General features: G+C 53.5%; 1 protein-coding gene across 3 annotated transcripts in view; it reads left to right on the top strand.

Moving 5' to 3' along the window:
• Positions 1-5,484: 5,484 nt before the first annotated feature.
• MAP3K14 (mitogen-activated protein kinase kinase kinase 14) overlaps positions 5,485-21,541 on the top strand; it is a 48,061-nt gene continuing 32,004 nt past the window's right edge. The window contains exon 1 of one of the 3 annotated variants that reach the window (XM_089316939.1): positions 5,485-5,600. The gene's annotated coding sequence lies outside the window, so the exon portion shown is untranslated. Of the gene's footprint in view, positions 5,601-7,355; positions 7,488-21,541 lie in introns of those variants that run through there. The other 2 variants (XM_051825758.3, XM_089316938.1) reach the window with 2 other exon arrangements.

Here is a 21,541-nt window from a genome sequence, read left to right as displayed (position 1 = left end):
CTCCACACATCCTCGCCACGCTTGGAATGACCAAAGTCCTCATGGGAAGTTACTTGTTCAAGGTCTTCCCAATCCCTGTGCTGGAAGCTCCCCAGAGGCAGGCAGTGGTCTGCAGGCTCTGTGGCCCCTCCCGGGGGCCTGGCACACAGGGCTCAGCGCCTCACAGCTGTGATTGGTTGCAGATAAGAACTGAGCCAGGGTTATCAACCAGGAGGCCAATAGTGGGTCTCTGTGGAGACAAAGAGGGGTGGGCAGAAGCCAGCCTGCAAGGGGTACACTCAAGTGGAGGATGAGGCAGATGCCTGGAGCATCAGGAAGGCTGGAGGAGAGAGGGGGAAAGAAGGCTGGGCTGGTGGCGCACTGTGTAGCAGGACAGGGGAAGGGTTGGTTTGTTGTCTGTTCAGCCCCAGGCAGCTTGACTGACACATTTGCAGGAGAGGAAGAAACTGAGGAAGGGAGACAGGGAAGGGCGGGAGATGCTGGGACACTGCAGGTGGAACAATAGGACCTGTGTGGTCTCTTCGGAGAAGTCAGCTGCCGGAAGGGTTGGGAGGGTGTGGGGAGGGGCCTGGAGGTCAGGAGGGGAGTTCATCGCAAAGTAAGAAGCTGAATCAAGCCAAGGCTCCCAAGCCCGAGGAGGGCTCCTTAGGAAGGTGTCCAGGACCTGCCTTCAGCAAGGGCAGCTTTGCCCAGTGCCCCACAAATACCCCACCCAGGCAGCTCCATCCCTCGCCAGGGGTAGCACTCTTCTCCCCCTCACCCACACCACAGCCCACCCTCTCCTCCCATAGTGCCATAGCTCATTGAGCTCCCTCCACCACTTCCACCCCACGTGTGGCACGGGATTAGTGGAGAGCAGGCTGAGGCCAGACTTTGTATGCAGGGTGTGCTGGTAAATGCTTAACTACCAGCTTGGGGACTGGCATTGTGGCACAGCGGGTTAAGCCACCACTTGCAATGCCGGCAGCCCGTATCAGCCCATATCCAGTTCAAGGCCCAGCTGCTCTGCTTCAGATCCGACTTCCTGCTAATATGTCTGGGAAGGCAACAGGTGATGGCCTAAGCGCTTGGGCCTCTGCCACCCACTGGATGGCAGTGGGAGACCTGGATGGAATTCCTGGCTCCTGGATTTGTCCTGGCTCAGCCCTGGCTATTGTGGTCATTTGAGGAGTAAACCAGCAGATGGAAGATTCTCTCTCTCTCTCCCTTCTACTCTCTCTCTCCCTGTTTCTCTCCCACCCTCTGTCACTCTGACTTTCAAATAAATAAATAATCTTTTTACAAGAAAAAAACAGCTTGGAGGTGGGTAGCCCTGGTTATAGTGTTTGCCCATTTCCAGGGTGTAAATACTCCCTCCATGTCCAATTTTTTTTTTTTTTTTTGACAGGCAGAGTGGACAGTGAGAGAGAGAGAGACAGAGAGAAAGGTCTTCTTTTGCCGTTGGTTCACCCTCCAATGGCCGCCGCGGCCGGCGCACCGCGCTGATCTGATGGCAGGAGCCAGGTGCTTTTCCTGGTCTCCCATGGGGTGCAGGGCCCAAGCACCTGGGCCATCCTCCACTGCACTCCCTGGCCACAGCAGAGGGCTGGCCTGGAAGAGGGGCAACCGGGACAGAATCCGGCGCCCCGACCGGGACTAGAACCCGGTGTGCCGGCGCCGCTAGGCGGAGGATTAGCCTAGTGAGCCGCGGCGCCGGCCCTCCATGTCCAATTTCAAGCGAGCAACAAGATGCCACTGGTTGCAGAACAGGGAGAGCGCTCCATCACACCACTGCCTGCGTCCACTCGTCCATTCTCTCTGCTGCCTCCCTGCCTCCCCCACAGATCTCTGCACTGATGGCAGCCATGGGACAAGGCCACGTCATGGGGCAGGGCTCACCTTGGAGCCTGTGCAGCCTGGGACAGGCCCCTAATAGGGAAAATAAAACTGTTCCTCCTCCAGCAGTGGCCAACCCTTAACCTCACATCCGAGTTCTTCTCACGTGGAACTCTGACTCTCACGAGAACGTGAGGCCTGAGACCCACAGGACCCAGGTGATTCCCAACCACTTTCCCTCTGGACGTGCTAGACACCTTGGGCTGTGCTTAGGCCAGAAAAAAATAGCTTCCTTCCTTCCAAGGCAAACAGAAAAGAAAAAAATGATCTGAGGGTAGGATTTTCCCACTAACGCCCAAAATTTACTCATTCTTCATCACTCTTCTGCAGAAATGAGCAGCTGGCTCCCTGCAGCCCCAAGTCCCTCCCCAGAGCAGAATCTTGGGTCTCTTCTAATGGCAAAGTGACTTTGGGCAACTTCTCTCTGAGCCTCAGTCAGCTGATCCATGAAGTGAGGACAATAATACTATTACCCAGGTGGTGGGGTCAGACAGCAAATGGGGGCAATTTTGCCCCATGGGGGTTATCTGGCAACATCTGGAGACACTTTGCTGCTGTTGTCCCTCTGGGTGAGTGGAGTACTCCTCGCATCCAGGGGACACGGCCAGACTGCTCCAAAAAGTCCTACAATGAATTACCCAATCCCCAAATCCAAAAGAACGGTCTCCCAGGCAGTTGAGAAACTCTGGACTGGGGTGAGCATTCAGTGAGGTGGGCGTGCACAGCACCTAGGAGGGTCTGACTGACTTCTTTTAAGTTCTCAAAACACAGAAGCTGCTGCTTGGAACAGCACGGTTTCAGCCTTCTAACTAGATGAACCCCAGACTACTGAGAAGCCGGCTCACTGCTCCAGGTGTGAGTCATCCTGTAAATGTCAATTTATTTTATTTCAAGCAGAGCTGAGGCTGCACCAATGACTCAGGGCTAGATGCCCTCCCAGGTTGCTGAGGCTCGGGCCAGGAGGAAGTAGTTTTGCCCCAAAGCTCTCCTTCCAGGGGGTAGAGCATTTCAGGATGCTGGCGGGGGGGGGGGGGGGCACTGTCCTGTTTCTCCCCACATGGCGGGGCCTGGAAAGGCCCGAGAGGCCTTGTTCGTCCTGAATATGTTCCCTTCGGGTGAGCAGTGGTTTGTTCCTCCCCTGCAACCTGACAGGAAACTCCTCCAGGGCTGCAGCTTGAGATCAACACCGTTCCTCCCCTCCCATGAACACACACTAGTGGTAGTGGGTAGACTGAGACACCTAATATTGAGGGGGGGTAGGTGAGGACATGCAGGGGACCCTGAACCAAGAAGTGTCCAGGGAAGATGGGTAAGAATGTCCTAAAGAATGAATGGTTGGGGCCGGCGCTGTGGCGCAGCAGATTTAGCCTCCACTAGGGAAACCCACCTCCCAAATCAGAGTGCCTGGTTCTGTTTCTGCTTCTGACTTTGAGTAAAACCCTGGGAAGCGGCTCCGTCACTTGGATCCCTGCCTCCCACGCTGGGAAGCGCAGACTGAGTTCTGGGCTCTTGGCTCTGGCCTGGCCCATCCCCAGCTGTTGTTTGCATCTGGGGACCAAACCAGCAGCTGGAAGAGCTCTGTCCCTTTTACTTTCAAACAAAATAAACCTTTTAAAAGGGAGCGAGAAAGGCAAAGGCGAGGCAGGGAGCATCCATAGGCTCAGGCTGTGCCCACGTCTTTCCTGAGAAGTGGCGTGCCCAGAGGCAAACAGGTGGTGGGAAGAATGAGATGGCATCAAAGGCTGCTGACACCAACCTGCACAGCTGGCCAGGCTGTCTCTCCGTGACTCACTGAAACGACTCTGGGCTCTGGAGGTGGAATGAGCTTTGGGCTTCCCAGCCAGTCGGTCAAGGGCAGAGACAGGAGACACACCAGAGGCTGTCTGGCTCCGAAACACAGACTCTAAGGGAACCATACTGGGGTCACAGCCTCCAGGGGCCAGACAGACGGCACGAGGTTAAATGGCTGTGTATAAGAGGACAGGGGCTATTCAGAACCTCAGGCTTTTGGGTATTCAAACTCAAATAAAAGCCGGTGGGCCAGCCAAGCAGAACATATTTTTGGCATGGGTGAGCGGGGGAAGCCCTCGAGTTTTGAGTGTTCCGTTCCTGTCTAAACAAATGGTCCTCCCCGTCCACCAACTGCACCCACAGTGGGATCACAGGGGTGGGTGCAGAGCTTCAGAGAGCGGCTTTGAGCCACCAGAGTGACTGCAAGGGGGTCCTGAGCACTTGGTGGCCAGGCCTCGGCGTAAATACGTCCACAGCGGGGTGCGCCTTCCCTCTCAAGCCAGCTTTGGATGGGGCCTGCCAGCCAGGACACTAGAACCATCACCACACTTGCCACGGGCCCCTGCCGGAGGCGGGAAGCCCAGGGCAGAGGCTCATCTTGTATTTTGCAAACTTAAAAAAAAATTAGTCTGGAACTTTTTTTTTTTAGTTGATTGATTTTTTATGTATCGAAGCGGCAGAGCAACAGAGAGAGCGGAGAGAGCTTCCATCCGCTGGTCACGCCCCAAATGCCGGCAACAGCCAGGGATGGGCTAGGCCAAGCCAGGAGCCAGGAACTCCCCCTGGGTCTCCCACGGGAATGGCCGGAACCCAAGTGTCTGAGTCTCTCAGGTGCCTCTCAGGGTGCACATTCCCAGGATGCTGTACCGGAAGTGAGGCCACACTCCATCCCAGGCACTCGGACACGGGACGCCCGCGTCGCCTTAGTGCGCTGTGCCCCTGGAATTCTTTATTGCAGATAAAATACAAACTCACTGCAGGCCAGCACAGGTTAGAAAAGAAAAAAATATCCGCACCTCCCCTACTCGGCCCCCCCACCCCCACTCAGACAGAAATACTCGGACCCCTCAGTGCCTATCCAGACTCCAGGTCCCGCCTTTGCTGACGGAAAGCCACCGTCTTTCCGTGGCCTGTACCCCAACAAGCAGACACTCCCACAGCGCCGGCGCCCCGCTGCTGCTCCACGCCAGCCCCCCGCGCGCACCCACCGCACCCTCCACGTCCACACCCTCGGCTCCCCAAGCCGTAGCCTAACTCTTCCTCAGAGACTCCACAGCGCCAGGCGCACAGTAAGTGCTCAACAAAACTTTTCCTACCCGCTAGCCCCGTCTCAGCCGCCACCGCCCGGCAGCAAAGAGAAAAACTGAGGTAACCCGGAACCGGGACCGCCTCGTCGTCGCCACGGCAACCGGAGCCAGGGCTGGGAGTTCCCACGCATGCGTACACTCTCCCTTCTTTCCCGTAACTTCAAGAACTGGACCGGTAAAAAAAAAAAAAAAAAAAAACTGCCAAGAGCCGAGTGCGCATGCGCGGCCGCCTCCGCCTTCTGTCCACCGTCCGCCCTTCAATCGCTTCTGCATAAATCTCGTCCGGAACTGATGCCCATTTCTGGAAACCAGGTCTCGCTAGCCTATCGTTGCTAGGGAGCGGGACGATGGGCCAATCACGACGGGCTGTGTCATTAGCTGGCTTGGAAGAGTGGGTGGGGACAAGGGTCGCGCGGCGGCCAGAGAAAGGAGGCGGGAAGCGAGGCGACGCGGCCGCCGCCGGCGGGGGCGGGGCTCCGGGGGCGGCAGGGACGGCGGTGGAGGGGGCGGGGCCGGGCGGGGCGGGGCGACCGAGGGCCCCGAGCGCCGTGGTGGGCGGCCGGCGGTGAGGGACCACGGGCCAGCGCGGATAGCACTCGCTCGGTTGGGGAGATCAGCGCGCGGCCGGTAGGTGACTGGGCCGGACCCCGGGTCCCGGCGCGGGGCGCTGAGAGAGCGACGGGGAGGGATCTCTTGTCAGTCCCGGGCGGGGCCGCGGCCTGACCGGCCGCCCCGGGATAGTGGTGGTGGTCGGCGGCCCGGGTGGGACCCACGAGCGCCGCCCCGCCGCCGTCCGCCAGCGCGCTCTCGCACGCGCCGTTCGCGCCACGGTCGCGCGCCGTGCTGGCCAGAGCCGCCAGGCCGCGCTCGCCCGCGGGCCCCACGCTGGCCCTGGGCGCGCGCAGGAGCGCCCTGCTTCCCCTTCCTCGGCGGCGGGGGCCACGGCACTGCTCCGCCCCGCGCCCTGGGCGCCCCCCACAGGCCCCGAAGCCGTTTGTGACCTTCCGTGGGAAGTTCTTGGGGAGTCACACCCCAAGACCGGGAAGAGGAGCGGAGTCTGTTCCGGGGGCCCAGCGGGCAGCCGGCTGGCCGCAGCATCCTCCGACCTTCTCCTGACCCCAGCCCTGCTGGAAGCCTGCGCGCCCGCTCAAGACTTCACAGGTCGCTTGAGAGACACCGTTGCTGTGCCGGAGGCCCAGTGTGGCCCGGGCATGTGCAGCCCAGCCGCCGGGTACCGGCGGAGAGAGGCCGCTGGTGCAGTGCAAAGATTCGCCCACCTGTCCTGGAGCCCTCCCTTGGCGCTCAGGAACTTGACAAAGTGCTGGCTTTGAAGGGAGGTTAAAACGTTGTCCTGAAGCTTGCACGAGGTGGGAAGGAGCGTGCCAAGGACCCGAGTGGCATACACGGCAAGATTGTTTTTGTTCGCTGGAGACCATGAACACCCATGAACTCACAAAGCAAAATGAAGTGCAGTGTGAGAGCAGGGCCGCCTTACAAAATGGCAGTCTGAAGTTTATTCCAGGAAAAACGTTGAAAAGCCAGTAGCTAGAAATGTGGTCCTTTTGAAAGATTAGAGGGAGATAGTATCTGAACGTCGGCCGTGTGTTTTCACTTAGTGTGCTCGGATACCTGTAGCCACCTTTCTTCTTTGGGGGTCTGGTGGTCAGGTGGATGGGACCGACCTGAGTGGGAGGTGAGGCACCCGAGGCAGGTGTGTGGCGCACCCGAGGCAGGTGTGTGGCACTCAGACCCTGGGGCGGGCCCACATGCAGAAGGGAGCGAGCGGTGGCTGGTGCGGTGTCTGCTGCTGAGGGGAGAGCACACTCAACAGGTGCTTGTCTCGCTTGGGAGGTGTTTGGATGCACTCTCGTTGCTCTGTGAGTGATGTCCAAGCGAGAGCTCTGGGGCCGCGCCAGGCTTGCGAGTCCTGGGCGCCTTCAGGACATCTGTGTGTGTTGAAGGGTGTGGTGAACTTCTGAGAAGATCTCAAAATCAGAGCCGTGCGAGGGGACTTGAGAAAGTCCGTGGAAAAGTCACACTCTCTTTAGATTCCGTTCTCGCGTGAACTCAGAAGCCGGCGGTGTCTGGCTTGACTTCAGAAGTAAGTCCCCAGGTGGATGTCCTGGGGAGCCAGACAGCAGGAAGCCGTGTGCTCCAGGTGGGCTCCTGCCTGTTGTCAATTACACGGGGCAGCTCCCAAGGGGTTTTTTTTGGCCCCGGTGCTGTCAGCCTGTGGGAGCAGCCCCACAGAGACCCTGCCAACTGAGCCCTCGTCCGGTAGACAGCAAACGTCTGGTGGGCCGTTTGCCGCCACAGAGGGCGTTTGGTTCCTCATTTTGGTTCTGCTGTGGAACACTGACTCCTTTGTGATCTGCCCAGAGTGTTTGTGTAGCATTTCATGCTGAGAAGAGGGCCTGTGCCCGTGGGTTACGCAGCCCTCGGCAACGTTCTGATTGTTTCTGCTGAAAGATAACAGTCGGTGCCTGACCAGGGTCTGGGGAAACGGGAAAAGAGGTGAGAGCTTTCCCGGCGTTCTTTGTGTTGCTGCTGGCACCTCCTGAGAGCAGTGTCATCCCTGGAGCCTGTGCAGTCGCTGTTGGGTTTCCTGCCTCAGTAGACAGCACGTGGGCCTTTCTCGGGCCTGCCTCCCGGCCGGAGGGCTGCCAGTCCCCTCTGCGTCGGCTTGACAGGTGCTCTTTCTGTCGCAAAGTTCAGATGTCTTGAAGCTGAATTCAGTCTGAAATGCAAGGTCCCGGTCAGCTCGCTTCTCCTCCAGGCTGTTGGCCTACCTCAGCTCAAAGCTGGTGTTGACTTTTTTTTTTCCTGGCAAAAGGTTAAAATGCAAGTAAAATTCTGCTTTCATGATTAATAAGTCACTACCGCAGTTGTGTCTGATGCTTCCTGTTTGCCCCATTTTAGTATTTCAGTTAAACTGGAAACACCTGTGCATGATGGGCACTTTTGATGGCCCTGGTGTGAAATGGGTGGAAGGGTGAGGGGAGTTACATGCCGGTGGATTCGGGGATCCCTGAGGATGTCGGCCCTTGCGGCTCTGCACACCAGGACCCAAGGAAGGGAACGGAAGGGGGCTGGGCATCTCTGAGGCGCAGGGGAGTTTTTAGAGCGGTGCACGTGTGAGAGCTTCATTTGCTTGCTGAGCCGGGCTGCGGTGCTGAGAGTGGCAGCTTAGAAACGGAAGGCCAAGGCGCAGGGCGAACGTTGCAGGAGAGCGCCTCGAGGATGGGGCCTTGCTCCTGGGCTGGTCCTGTTGCCTGAGATTGCGGCCTTCTTTGTACTAGAGTTTCCATGTCTTCTCTTGTCTTTTACATCCTTTAATCCCTTGAAATTATGTGACACCCGGAGCGATCTGTAGCCAGTCTTTGTATTTTCTCACAGTACTCAGGTGAAGAAAACAAGGACAAAGGTCAGACAAGTTAAGCCTGGGGAAGAGAAATAAAGTAGAGGAGATATGAAATCATTTTTTTTTTTTTTTTTTTTTAATTTTTATTTACTTGGAGAGACAGAGAGAAAGGTCTTTCCTCCACTGGTTCACTTCCATCCGCAACAGCCGGAGCGGAAATCAGTGTCTTGCCCCGGGTCCAAGCCCACTTTCCTTGACAGCCAGGTCACTGTCTTTTCTGCCTTGCTCATGCAAGGGTATGGGTTTTCCCCTCAAAACATGTCAACTTGGAACATAACTAAACCAGGATAGTAGCTTTATCTAATTATTGTAATAACCAATGATTAGTATCAATTATCATCAATTATTCATGGATATTAATTGCTAATTAATAAAACGCTAAAAAATAAATTGCCTGTCCTCTGGACAGATCCGTCTGAGCCCATTGTCCAGACTCAGAAACGGAAGCAGAGAGGTCGAGTGGTTTGTCTGGAGCAGTAGAGCGAGTCCACGGTGTCCCCCACAGCGGAGGGGATTTAGGCGGCCAGCTCGGACAGACCTGGTGGGACGCAGGTGTGCCCTCGGGCACTCACCTCCTCCTCCGAGCGTGGGCAGCTTGTCCATCTGTGGGTCAGGAATGTCTGGGGCAGCGAGCGGGTCTGATGCACTGAGCTCAGCGCCTTGCACACTGACACAGCACCGCGGGGCGCAGTGGCTGTGGCTGGTGGCGGCAGTGATGGCAGTAGCAAGCGCTGCCGGTTACTGTGCTGTGACTAGATGTGTTTTCTGTGCGCTGATGTCAAGAAGAGGCCTGCTCTAGACAGGACAGTCATTTCCTCAGCAGCACCTCCAAGGGGGACAGTTCTCCAGTCTGGAGCCTTTAGCTGTCAGGGGCCCCCTGTCTTAGACCAAAGACTGCCGTCACCACACTGCAGGTGAGCCTAAGAAGGCCCGGGCTCGCCCAGAGTTGATCTCAGCGCCAGCACCCTCAGCAGCCTCCAGGACCCCAAGCCACAGCAGAGCTGGGCCTCTTTGGGGCTCCTTTGTGTCCTGCACGTGGTTAAGTAGGCCCTGGCTGTAACTCTGAAGATGCGAGGCAGCTGAGAATCCCGCTTCAGCTCTAAAGCAGCAAGGACTTGTCGTCTAGAGGCCTAGGTGGCAACCTTTGGTGCTGTAGGGTTAGGTTCCCACCACCATGTGGCCCCCTCTGCTCCCCGCCTTCTCTCCTGTGAGCGTGTCTCAGTGAGCTCATCTCCAGTGCCAGGTCTGGAACCCTGGGTCTACACTCGGGGACGTGCAGATTTCCCTTTAAATCTCACAGGAAAAAAAAAAAGTTTCATAAGATATTTTAAATTCATTTTCCTCCTTACCACGAAACAAAAATACAGGCTCCCACCAGGCTGATGTTCCCTTTAAATAACATTTTGTTGTCTCTTGAGTAAGCTGTCTTGATGGCCAAAGAGTCATTTCTAAAGTGAACCTAGTTTTTAGAAAAAATAGATCACCGGATGTCAAGCCCCATGTGCAGCTCAGTTCAGATGAAAATGAAAGCACAGGCCTGGAGCGCACTCAGCCCGTGCCTCCAGACGGGAGGTGAGAAGCTGTGTGTCTGGACCCCGCTCACACAGAGCATTTGTAGGTGTCTTAGTCATTTTCCAAGCGCCTTGCTTAGGTGAGCAGAGCGCTTTCTCTAGAAGGTGAGTCACTCAGGCAGGGCTGTAGGTGACAGGTGGTTTGCTCCCTAGCACAGTTGCAGAGGAAGTCCTGAGCAGAGCTGGTGGAGAAGCCGACTGCCGAAGACCACCCCCTTCTAGCACTAGGGCTTGGGGGCAGGGGCAGGAAGCACAGGAGGCTCCCTAGGCTTGCTGCCAACAAATCCCCTTAGGAGCTCATGTGGACAAGGGCCCTGAGCCCAGCACAGTGCCAGTGCACTCCTGAGCCCGGCCACCTCCAGCAAAGACAGTGGCTCGCTTCCAGTGACAGTCAGCGAAGCAGCAGAGGGGAGCTTTGGCCCCAGGGAGCTGGGAAATCCCTTGGCAGGGAGCAGAGAGAAACAAGCTGTACTTTGGTGCGAAGACCTTTGGGGGAACCCTTTGCCACCTGCCTTCCTTTTAGCCACCTGAAGAGGTTCTGAAGAGCTCCAGCGACTGGGGTGTGGGTAGGTTAAACCCTGGATCTCAGGAAGCATTTAGAACGCCAAGCCTGCCACCACTCGGCTGTCTGCACTTCTAGGGCTCATGTTTGGATTCAGAAAGCAGCAGTGGGGGAACTCCTGAGCCATCCCTTCCCAGTTTCTGGTGGCTCTGTGTTCTGCTGACCCTGCTCCCTCAAAAGCCACGATCAGGTATCCATCAAGACAGAGGTTTTTTTCAGACTCTGTGCTCTGTCCTGGTGTATTTGCTGAGCTGGACTGCTGTTGATCAGAGCATCCTACCTGTGTCCAGGGTCACCCACAAGGCAGACTTTACTGGAGCTGAAGCAGAAGGACCACTATTCCCTTGCAAGGGATCCTGTTTGCTCTCTCTGTCACAGACCCCTCCCCAACCCCAGTACGTACAGCCGATCAGTCTGGGCTAACCAGTACTCCCTTCAGGCTGATGTGGCTAAAGACCGTCTTCACCACTCAGAAAGAGCAGTTAGAGGGGTGGGCGTTTGGCACAGCGGTTAAGATGCTGCCTGTAATGCCAGCATCCCATATCGGAATGTCTGGGTTTGAGTCCTGCTCTGCTCCTGAGTCCAGCTTCGTGCTAATGTGCACTCTGATAGGCAACGGGTGATGGCTCAAGTATGTAGGTCCCTGCCATATGTGGGAGACTCGGGTTGAGTTCTTGGCTCATGGTTTTGGCCTGGCCCAGACCCAGGTGTTGAAGGCATTTGGGAAGTGAACCAGTGGATGGGAGATTCTCTCTCTCTCTCTCTCTCTCTCTCTCTCAGTTCCTTTCAAATAAATTTTAAAAATTAACAAAAAAGAAAGCTCTTAAATTACACACTGGAAAGCCGGTGCCGCAGCTCACTAGGCTAATCCTCCGCCTGCAGCGCCGGCACCCTGGGTTCTAGTCCCGGTTGGGGTGCCGGATTCTGTCCCGGTGGCTCCTCTTCCAGTCCACCTCTCTGCTGTGGCCCAGGAAGGCAGTGGAGGATGGCCCAAGTACTTGGGCCCTGCACCTGCATGGGAGACCAGGAGGAAGCACCTGGCTCCTGGCTTCAGATTGGCGCAGCGCACCAGCCGTAGCAGCCATATGGGGGGTGAACCAATGGAAGGAAGACCTTTCTCTCTGTCTGTCTCTCACTGTCTAACTCTGCCTGTCAAAAAAAAAAAAAAAAAAAAATTACATACTGGGAGTGATCATTAGCCTTTACAAAGTCCTGTATTTTGTAAAAGAGAAATGGCCTGAGAAAGCCGAATGAGGTGCCACGCTGCACACTGGTTAATGGCGGCGCCGGACTAACCCCCGGCTCCTCTCACTGTGCTCTGCTGCCACTGAACAAAGGACCTACTCCCGCAGCGGGAACTTTATTTTATTAAGCAGCTCCTCCCTCTGTCCTCCTGTCATGACCCCATCCCAGCCTTTCTACGACCTCTGCCAGGCCTGGAAAGGGTGGAGCCAGTGCAGCTGCTGCTGTGCATCAAGGGAAAGTCAACACAGAGCTGTTTACTTGACGCTTTCTTGTACCATGGAGTTCAGTCAAAAGTGGTCAAGGTTGATAAGAAAATACAACTCTGGGCATGGTTACCCGGAAGTCTCAAAGGTTGCCTGTGTTTGCAGGGCGCTTTCCTACCTCGACAAGCAGTGTCTTACCCCAAGTGGGCATTCAGTAACTAGTAATGATTGACAGCAAGGATCCAAACCCACTGGACACCAGGAAGCTCTCGCGCACCTTTCTTCCGCTGAGGAAGGGACATTTTGCCCACATCATGCAAGTGGCCAGAGGAGCCAGAGGCGGGCGCCGTCCCAGCTGGATCTGCCTGGCTTCTCTCAGTGAATGGATCCTCCTGGAGCGAGATGTCCCGCCTGAGTGGTGGCTCCCTGTCGGTATAAAGGGCTCTTCTGCTGACATTGGCCTTCACTTCGCTGCACCAGAACTAGTCTTCTGGTTCTTGCTAGGTATAGTTGGGAGGAAAAGGAAAATTAACCAGGCTCCAGTGAGGATGTGATTGCCAGTTAGAATTGCAGGTGGAGTCCTTTGGCCCAGGGAGTTAATTGGAAGAACCAGGTTCCTGGAGCCCGTGCCCAGCAGTCCCAGCTGGCAGGTGCTGTGTGCTTTGAGAGCTTTCCAGAGATATGTGTAAAAGAGATTCATGTACCAGCCCCTGCCTGGCATGTTTATGCAAATCAGCCTGGATGGATTGAGCCCAATTCAGAAGGGTCATCTTCTCAAGTGATTGGAAATAATTGACGGTCCAAGTCAGCACTTAAGAAAGGAATCAAATGGGATGGCTCAGCAGCCAGCCTGTGGGACACCTTCTTGATGGGGTACAATCAGAATGCGGTTATCACACTGTGACCCCTGTGTGCAAGGAGCTGGCACACCTGTCCCCAGAGCTGGGCAGTGACTAGACAGTGTGAACTGCGTCACTCGCCAGCCAGATCTCAGAGCCCACAGCAGTCATTGTTCCTCAGGAGTGTGCTAGCCATTCTTTCACTCAGCAGTTGTCACATGTGTTAGATGTGCCAGGTCTGCCAGGTGCTAAAATAGACAAACAGGCCCCTACTTAAGATGGTTCGACTTCATGACAGTGCGAAAACAATGCACATTCAGTAGCAACTATAGTTCACATTTGAATTCAGATCTTTTCCGGAGCTGGTGTACTGTACAGTCTCGTCTTCTTGTGGTGCTGGGTGGCCGCTGTGCTCAGTCACCCCACAGTCTTGAGGGGAAGCAGCTGACACACTCCAGGGTGCTGTGTTGTCAAGCTGTGAGGTTCAGCATCCAGGTGTATTCAAGGTACATTCAACCTCTGATGGGTTTACTGGCATGCAACCCCATCGTAAGTGGAGGAACATCTGTAAAAGCAAGTACAGCTAAGGCACTGCCCTCAAGGAGTTTGCCAAGGCAAGGGAAAGAGGGACAGGAAAGCAGGCACATGACAGGTACTGCTGCATCGGCGCCTTGGCTATGGGAGCTGCAGGGGCCAAGGAAGGCACTGCAGCCCCATCTTCCCCCACTCAAGGTGGAGCCCACCTCCCAGTCTGCAGTCTGATCCAGAGCACCCTCACATTTCTCTTACCCTGGGGTCTTGTACCACTGTCAGCTTGGAGTAAAAGCTTGATCGTAATCTGGAAACCAGTGCTCTGGGGAAAGGCGTGCATTTTCAGAAGTGCTGTCAATAGAATGTACTCAAACACAGGCCAGAGTAGAAGCAGGTAATAAGAGGCTAGCTGTGAAAGACAAGGCCAATTTCTCCTGACCTTCTCTGCTAAATCTTCAAGAAGCCCTTTTTGGGGTTAGTGCTGTGGCATAGCAGGTGAAGCCACCGCCTACAGGGCCGGCGTCCCATATGGGTGCCACTTCAAGTCCTGGCTGCTCCACTTCCAGTCCAGCTCTCTGCTAATGCACCTGGGAAAGCAGTGGAGAATGGCCCAAGTGCTTGTCTCCCTGTACCCATGTGGGAGACCCAGAAGAAGCTCCTGGCTTCAGCCTGCCTCAACCCCTGCTGTTGCAGCCATTTGGGGAGTTGAACCAGTGAATGGAAGACCTCTCTGTCTGTCTCTCAAATAAATCAATAAAATCCTAAAAAAAAAAAAAAAAAAAGAGGCGGGGGCCCTTTCAAGGGTGACAGCAGTGAAACTTCATCAGCCTTGGACGCCGTCCCACTCTTGCAGGCTAGCACTCAAACCCGGACTTCTCCGCTAGCCTTGCTGGCTCGAGAGAGGACGGGGGAGCCACAGGCTGTTTGTGGTTTACTTTCCTTTACCAAGGAATTGATCTGAGATCTGAGTATTCCCTGTCACAGCCCACATGCCAAACCTTTTCCTCCCTTGCTAGGGGAAGGCAAGCCTATGACCCCTGATCATCAAGGGGTAGGTTAAATGCCACTCATGTCCTCAAGCCTGCCACTCAGCCAGTTTGTCATGGTGTACGGGGCAGCCTCTGAAACTAGGTCATGGTGAGGGTTCCACTGCTGGAGGGCGGAGCTGCACCGTGTGCTTCCTTCCATCTCCCCCAAGCATTGGAAGTCTTCCGTGGAAAGCCGAGTCTCTGGGTTTCTTGTTTATTCTGAAGTTCCTCAAACTAGTTCCTCAATTTCAGAACCAGTCACAGTGACTACAATGAACTTGAAGCCTCCTCCCTTACTGGGAGGCTGAACCTGCCTCGTTTCGTCTCCTAATACTAGAAGACCCTGTTTGAACCAGTCCTACCTGTGAAAGCCAGGTCTAGAGACCCAGAAAAGAGGACTGGGTTGGATTTCAGTGGGGTCAACTACAGCCTCGGGAACTATCCTATCTGAAAAGGTTAAATGAGGAGAGTTACTTTTCACAGGCAAAACTTTGCTTGCAATGATGACCTCAAGGCTTGGCAAGATCACCAAGTGCGTTTTGATTTATCAGAGAACTGCTTGTGTTTGACGAGGACAGTGTGCACTGTAATCTTTGGAAATTAGTCATCATTGAGTGGTAGTTACTGTAGCCCCCCACATCTAAATATTCAGTTACACAAAATACCCTGCTTGCAGATTTCAGTGACATTTGACATCTTTCATGTGTAACGTATGAAGAAAATTCCTTGCTGCTTACTGCATAAAATGAAGTGAACTTGTGGTGGGGTTTCGTTGTTTTGTTCTATGTACTTGTACATTCCAATTCTATATTGCCCTCTGCGGATCGGTGATGCCTCTTGTGGCATCTTTTGTGTTTGCTCATGGCCCTTTTCCTGAAGGATCTGAAAGTTAGATTGAAAGTGTCTTTGTCAGGGCCAGCACTGTGGCGTAGTAGGTTAAGCCTCTGCCTGCAGTGCCAGCATCCATATTGGTACCAGTTCAGCTGCTCCACTTCCAATCCCACTCCCTGCTAATGGGCTGAGAAAGCAGTCGAAGATGGCCCAAGTCCTTGGGCCCCTGCATCTGCATGGGAGACCTGGAAGAAGCTCCTGGCTTCAGATCCAGCCATTGCAGACATTTGGGGAGTAAACCAGCAAATGGAAGACCTGTCTCTCCCTCTGTTGTCTGTTAACTCTGCCTCTCAAATAAGTAAATACATCTTTTAAAAAATGCCATTGTCACACTTTAAAAAAATAAAACATTTATTTGAAAGGCAGAATTACAGAGAGGGAGAGACACAGAGAGAGACCTTCTGTCTGCTGTTTTACTCCCCGAAATGGCCACAACATCCAGGGCTGGGCGAGGCTGAATCCAGGAGGCAGGAACTCTATCCACGTCTCTCACATGAGTGGCAGGGGCCCAAATACTTAGGCCATCTTCCACTGCTTTCCCAGCTGCATTAGCAGAGAGCTGAATCAGAAGCAGAGCAGCTCGGACTCAAATCAGCACTCATATGGGATGTTGGCATCTTAGGTGGCAATTTAATCAGCCTGCGCTGCAACACCAGTCCCTGTCACACTTGTCTTTTAAAGTTTATCAAAAGTTGTATATCACTGACCTGGAGACAAAGTACTGTGATAATATTTATGAAGGTAGCACTTGATCCTCAAGGCTTTGTTGTAAAAGAACAGTAAAATAGGTTCAAGAAGCCTAGAACTAGGCTTTTAAAATGAATGGCAAGGGGCTGATGCTGTGGCATAGCGGGTAAAGCTGTCACCTGCAGTGCTGGCATCCCATATGGGTGCTGGTTCAAGTCCTGGCTACTCCACTTCTGATCCAGCTCTCTGCTATGGCCTGGGAAAGCAGTAGAAGATGGTCCAAATCCTTGGGCCCCTGCACTCACATGGGAGACCCTGAAGAAGCTCCCAGCTTCGCATCAGCCCAGCTGCAGCTGTTGTGGCCATTTGAGGAGTGAACCAGTGGGTGGAAGACCTGTCTCTCCCTCTCTCTGCCTCTGCCTCTATGTAGCTCTGCCTTTCAAATAAATAAATAAATCTAAATTGGGGGGGGGGGGTGTGTGGCGAATTCAAACTTTGTAATTAACCCTTAGAAGGGCCCAGCTACACTGAGCATGCGTGGGCTAAGGAACACACGCGTGGCTCAAGGCCAGCTTGGAGTCCTTGCTCCCCATTGTCATTTTAAAGTTGCTTCTCCTCCCCACCCCCCACACCCCCGAACATTGGCTGGCTCTCTTCATGCTTCCTAATTAAGTTGCTTCCTCCTGGGCCAGTCCCTGGGTTTCTCACTAACAAATCTTTGGCTTGTGACAGCTTCTGCATTTGGGTCCCAATTTTTGAAGCTTAGATCATTTGAAAGTGAATACAGTGTCATGGCTAAGAGTATGGGCTTTGACATAAAAGTCCCATGTGCAAAGCTTGCTGATGCCACTTCCCTGCAAGGCAGCCTTGGGCAAATTCCTTGTCCTGCTGAGCCTTGGTTTCTTCCTTCATAGAAAGGGAATAGTTCTGGTGACTTACGGCGGAGTTGTGAGGATCCAAGCTATAATTCACACATTGCCTAATATGCAGCAAACCACAATGGATGCCATTATTGATTTGCATCGCTGTTGACAACCAGCATGTAATTAAGTGTATACAGATAGCAGTAGATTGTGGAAAATACTCAAAGCTGACCAGAGGACGACTCGTTTCCGTGCTGGCTGCCGAGGAATGGTGGGTGCCGGGTCATCATGCACCAGCCATGGAGGTGCAGGCTGCTCAGACGTGCAGAAGGCCCTTCAGGGGACATGCTTGTGAGCTGTCCTTTTCTTGCTGACAGCCCTCTGTCCCTCTGCTCTCGGGATTCTCCCCCTCCTCCTCTGTCAGTGTCTGCTCCAGACTTTTCCTTCCGATGCTAGGGTCGCCCGTGAGAGCTGTGGGGGGTGGGCTTCAACTCTGAAGAGTGGGCAGGACCCTCACCTTGTCATAGCTTCCACTCCCTGGGGCTTGCGCTGACATATACAGAGCAGGTGCCTAGTCTCTGCCAGGCACTGCATCAGATGAGTTCATGGAAATGCATATCATAATGAAGCTGCATGGATTTAAAATTTTTTGCACCAAAAAAAATCTTTTAGTTTCATTTTTCCATGAACTTTTTTTTTTTAAAGATTTATTTCTTTGAAAGGCAGAGAAAGAGAACTTTCATACACTGGTTTGCTTTCTACATGCCACAATAGCCAGGACTGGGCCAGCTCGAAGCCAGGAGCCAGGAACTCCATCTGAATTTCCCTTGAGGGTTGCAGAGGCCTAAATACTTGGGCCATCTCCCGCTGCCTTTCCAGGTGCATTACTAGCAGGGAGCTGGATCGGAAGCAGAACAGTCAGGACTCTAACCTGTGGTCCCATATGGGATGTTGGTATCACAGGTGGTGGCTTAACCCACTGTGCCACAGCACGGAGCCTTCCTCACACTTTTGAAGTACTCTCGTTTTATTTAAACCTGTTTCTTGGAGTTAATCATCCTATAAAATCTTATTCTGTAAGTTTGAGGATAGTCTTGTACAGATAAGACACCTAAGTCTGGAGTTAAGTGGCCTTCCCTGGTCAGACGTCAGAGTGTTGAGAAACTAAGATTCAGACTCCAAGGCCCTGCTGCTATGTAACTGGACGGCCATCTCTTGGCTGTGTGAAGTGTAGGAGGGAATCCCCCCAAGGAGCCTCCTCATCTAAAGATCACCGTGGGGTTCCTCCATCATTGACTTATCCATCTACCTACTCTTCTCTCCAACTAGATTACAAGCACCTTGAAGGCAAGGATAGTGTCTTTCCGGCAAGTAACAGCCACAGGGTTTGGGGACCACCTGTTTAGTGTTGCCTACTCGCTGACACACAGCACCAGCAGGAAGGAGAGCCCACTGGCAGAGACCCGCCTAGAAATTCTGTCCCAGGGAGGCACCACCTGGAAGTACAGTGACACAGAGATGTGCATAAAGGAGTTTATGCAGTATCACTTACAAGTGAAAAATTGGAAACAAAGTCCATGTGTTGAAGAAGTGACTAAATGCTTAAAAGTCCTGGGAGGTACCCCTGTGTGGAACTGGGTGGCTTGCGTCCTTGAGTTGGTCTCACAGAGCCAGGAGGAGGGAGTGGTGTGGGACTGACTTCTGGGTTCTGTAGCTTTATGTGGACTGCTTGCTTCTTTAATGAACAAGTATTGTTTTTGTAGTTTTCAAAAGCAGTTTTTGTTTAAAAAAAAAAAAACGGGATCAGAGAATATAAATAAGGAAGGTAGGAGAGGCTAGCCAATCTTGCTTCCTTTGGGTTTCCCGGATTGGGACCAACCTTCCAATCCTACCCCTTCAACGGCAGCAGAAGAGGGGGGCTGGTCTTCTCTCTGGTCCAGTTCTGCTGTGTTACTCATCTTTATGGGGTCCCTAATGCCAAGAGCACCCCTTGGACCCCCTAGGGCAGGCCTGTAAAACTGCTGCAAACGTTTGCCGTTGGATGATTATAAATAAAAGCAAGGAAGTGATGACCATTGGAGGCAGGGTGGTTGGTGGAGCCTCTGGGGTCACAACCAATGAAACTCGCCATTCCCTGGGGAGAACAAGAAAGGGAGTGAAATGAAAACCAAAACCAGGAGGGCCGGGCGCCCAGCTCCAGTCCTCTGTGCTAGTGGCCCGGCTGCCGCAGCTCAGTGACCACCTCCAAGGTTCTGGGGAGGTTTCCAGGGTGGAGAGGGGGGCGGGGAGGTTGGCTCAGCACGTGTTTATTAGACTCCGCTCTTGGGCCATCTTCTACTGCTTTCCCAGCCGCATTAGCAGAGAGCTGAATCAGAAGCAGAGCAGCTCGGACTCAAATCAGCACTCAGATGGGATGTTGGCATCTTAGGTGGCAATTTAATCAGCCTGCACTACAACACCAGTCCCTGTCACACTTGTCTTTTATTTTTATTTTTTTTAACTAATTTATTTATTTATTGACAGGCAGAGTGGATAGTGAGAGAAAGTGGAAGTGCAGAAAATATTAGAACGGCTATAAGCTTGACACCAAGAGAGGATCATTGCTGCATGTGTCTGCATTTTTATGAAGGTTGATGTAATATACAGACACATACCATGTGGGGTCACACTGTTTAATAATATTTATTTGAGTGGCCAGCACTGTGGCATAGCGGGTAAAGCTGCCGCCTGCAGTGCCGGCATCCCATATGGGCGCTGGTTCAGGTCCTGGCTGCTCCACTTCTGATCCAGCTCTCTGCTATGGCCTGGGAAAGCAGTAGAAGATGGCCCAAGTCCTTGGGCCCCTGCACGTGTGTGGGAGATCCAGAAGAAGCTCCTGGCTCCTGGTTTTTGATAGGTCCAGCTCCAGTTGGGCCATTTGAGTAGTAAACCAGCAGATGGAAGACATTTCTCTCTCTCTCTTACTCTCTCTCTTGCTCGCTCTCTCTGCCTTTGCCTCTCTGTAACTCTGCCCTTCAAAATAAATAAATAAATCTTTAAAAAATATTTATTTGAAAGGCAGAGAGCTCCCATTCCCTGGTTTGCCCTCAGTGGCTAAGGGAGCTGAATCCGGGAGCCAGGAGCTCAATCCAGATCTCCCATCTGGGTGACAGGAACCCAGTCACTTGAGCCACTGCTGCTGCCTCCCAAGGTCTGCATTAGTAGGAACTTAGAGTTAGGAGCTGCAGCCAGAAGTCAAAATGTTAAGCACTCCCATATGGGATGTAGGTGCCCCAACCCCTAGCCCAAATGCCTGCCCTGGCTTATACAAGAATGATCTTTCTCCTATAATTGGACATTTTTGTTCCAGTTTCTTACTGTTACAAAAAAATGCTAAGAACATCTTTGGTTACACACCTGTTTCTGTTTGTTCTGTGTGTGGATTGCAGTCTGTGAGTTGTGCACACAAAATGGGGCTGTCCTCTCTTGGTGTGATGCTTCATCGTCCAGCGCTGTTTCACCTGGAAAGAGGACAGCAGGTGCCGCAGTGGTCAGGAAAGGAGCCATCAGAGTGGTAGAGCTGTTGGAGAGGCTTCCTGGAGGCAGAAGGCCAGAGCCCCACCTCTGAAGGACGAACAGGAAGCAGAGCATGGCCTGTGGGGAGACCTGTAGAGCTGAGTGCCAGGGGTTGTGGAGAGAGCAGGCAGGCCAGAGCCAAACCCTGTGTTTAGGGAAGCACTGGTCAGATAGATTATGGACCACAGACTTGGGACTGGGCCCATGAGCAGTGCAGAGCCAGCAGATGTCTTTGAGCTTGAGGTGGTCTTGAGGATTCACTCAGCATCAGTGTAGGATGGGCAGAGGCCAGGGAGCAGCTGGCAGAAGGTAGGAACCATTCTTACAGAATAGATGCCTTGGGCCTCTGACAGGGCCTCGTCGGTAGCCGTGACTGTGATTTGGGACTAGCAGACCTTGTTCACCACGTGGTGGGAGTTGGAAGACAGCATAAATTACTTACTCCACAAATTTTATTTACCCTGAAGTCAGACCTGTGGAACTGGTGGCGAGACTGAGTTTTTGTGGGCAAGTCAGGTTTCTTTTGTGTAGTTGATCTGTAAGATTTGAGTGATTAATATGCCTTCACATTTCATATCCTTTAATGGGAAATGCTCCCTCAGAAGTGGCTCTCTTGGGAAGCTGGCTCTAAGCCAACCAGGGAAGCAGGTTTCGAGGTTCTCCCAGCTGCATGGCACTCACAGGGCCCTGGTGCTGCCCCTCCCTCCTCCTTCCCACGTCTGTTGCTAGGTTCCAGCCATCACAGGCCCACTCTGTCTTCCTGCCCAAGGGAAAGAATTGAGCAAGCTTCCCAAAGGCCTGTGACTTGTGACATTGCCAGCCCCATCGGGTGAAGGATCCCACAGCCATAGCACCGTTTTCATTTAATGTCCAGCAGGTGTCCCTACCCTGTAGGTTCTCCATCTGCAACCCTGTCCCCAAGAACCTGGGAGGAATCCAGTTGATACCCACCTGGCTCTTCCAAGAATTTAAACCCTAGGGGTATGTGAGGACCAAGTGCATTCCCATGATCTCATACCTGGGCCTCACCTCCCACAGTTGCCTGACTTAAGCTTTGCCCTCCAGCAGCTGGAAGCTGTGTGTCCTCCATACACTCACCTTAGGGCCCTACCCTTTGCTGACCCCTCTATCTAGAACACCCTCTTCTTTTTCTTGGACAATTCTTGCCCACC

Source organism: Oryctolagus cuniculus, chromosome 17 (genome assembly GCF_051225735.1).
Source record: "Oryctolagus cuniculus isolate XC-2025 breed Fujian yellow rabbit chromosome 17, ASM5122573v1, whole genome shotgun sequence".
Taxonomy (NCBI): Eukaryota; Metazoa; Chordata; class Mammalia; order Lagomorpha; family Leporidae; genus Oryctolagus; species Oryctolagus cuniculus.
Note: the sequence above shows the minus strand (reverse complement) of the source record. Positions and strands in the feature narration are given on the sequence as shown.